Source organism: Arachis ipaensis, chromosome B10, assembly GCF_000816755.2.
Source record: "Arachis ipaensis cultivar K30076 chromosome B10, Araip1.1, whole genome shotgun sequence".
NCBI classification, from domain to species: domain Eukaryota; kingdom Viridiplantae; phylum Streptophyta; class Magnoliopsida; order Fabales; family Fabaceae; genus Arachis; species Arachis ipaensis.
Window position 1 is genome coordinate 114,639,981 of NC_029794.2, and position 2,030 is coordinate 114,642,010.

A 2,030-nucleotide genomic window follows, 5' to 3' on the forward strand; every position below is an offset into this window, starting at 1 on the left:
AGTCTCATCCTACCAAACACTTCCATATGACCCTAACCCATATCCATCATACCAACCACCTTATGAGCCATATGAACCATACATAGAACCACCCACATTCCAACGCAATTACTCCCAAGAACCACCACCTCAATATACACCACCTCCAATGTATGCGAGCTTTCAACCGCAATATGATCCTAATTATGTTAGCTAAGCGGAACAAGAGTCACAGGATCATTTTAAGGAAGCAATGGATCGAATTCAAGCGATCATCCATCAAATGGAGCGAGAGGAAAGCCAAAAAGCACACGAAACTCTCATGGCTAACAAATCTTAACTTGAAAACCAAGGACTGAGTGTGTTGTGCAACCAGTGGAAAAGATGGAGAGTGTTGAACTGCCATATCCTTATCATGATGAACCACTCTCTTATCATGAACCTTTCCTCCCAAGCAATGAACTCTCATATCCAACCCAATCTCCAATGAATGACACTCTTGGTGTTCTTCTTCAAGGGCAAAGAGAGATGCAAAGGGAGGTGCTAGAATTCACAGCTGCCTTGACTGAGGTAGTAAGTCAATTAGCTTCCCAACGTTTGGACACTCAAAGAACTCCCATGGCTACATGTGGAGAATCAATAGAAGAGCGTAGCATGAAGGAGACACTAGAAACTCCGGTGAAAAGCGAGGAATGTGGCTTTGTATTGGAATAATTGGAAGAAGCCGTAATTGTTGAAGCGGAAGAAGTGGTTGAAGACTTAGGAGATGCTGAACCTCCATGGGAATCTAGAGTTGTAGAGTATTCCTCCAAGAAGCTTGAAATTGATGTTGAGGAGGTTAGTGCACAACTTCCAAGGCATATTCCCTATGACGAATTGGACGAAATAGATCAAGAAGCAAGTTCCCTTGGTGATGATGATCATGAATCAAGCCCTCCTAGTAATAAATTTGCATCCACAAGTGAACCACTTGAGTTAGAAGAGCCTTCCCCCGATGACATTGCAAACAACATTGAGATAGATTTCTCTAAACCTCATATTTATGATTTGAGTGACAGAGAAGAGTTGGATGAATTCGGAGAGGACGAGCTTGAAGGTGATGAATCTTTTCAAAAGGTGGAAGTCCTTCACAAAGGATGGACGGGAGTTGAATATGCTTTGTCAAGATCGTTGGAGACTTCTCTACCTAGGGTGCCGTCTACTACTTCATTTGAGTGGGTAAAACTTATCTCTATTCGATTTACTGTCCCACTTGGGTATGGTATTCTTGAAACAGATGGCCAACTTAGGAGGCTCTGTGGCATTAAGCGTAAGAGAAAAATGTTTAGTGGTTGGAGTTGCAAATCAAGGCTCATCAAGGTTGAGATTTCAAGACCTAGATGCAAGGGTTGGACAAGTGACAATTTGGTTAGATCTAAGAGAAGAGTTTGGTATTTTATTGAGAATTTGGATTGCTTGCCATCCAGTTGGAACGATGATAAGCAACTTAAAGACGGGTGTAGAAACAAGATTTGGGATCCCAGCATACAAAAGGATTAACTTTGGAAGCTCAAAGCTTTTGAAGAACTTCATCAAGGCTTGGTGAATTCACTTGGAAATGTTGGAGCTTATTGGAAGTCCAAGCATTGGCAGAAGTTTCAAGATGAGTTCAAGCACAAGCCACCTGGTGCACGAAATTGTGATCTCCAGGCTCGAACAAATCCTGGTAATGGCTCCAAAGCTTGGTGCTCTGATCTTAATTCATAATTGTCACAACTTCGATACAACTAACCAGCAAGTGCACTGGGTCGTCCAAGTAATACCTTACGTGAGTAAGGGTCGAATCCCACGGAGATTGTTGGTATGAAGCAAGCTATGGTCACCTTGTAAATCTCAGTCAGGCAGATATAAAGTGATAATGGTGTTTTCGAATATTATATAATAAAATAGGGATAGAGATACTTATGTAAATCATTGGTAGGAATTTCAGATAAGCGAATGGAGATGCTTTTTGTTCCTCTGAACCTCTGCTTTCCTGCTATCTTCATCCAATCAGTCTTACTCCTTTCCAT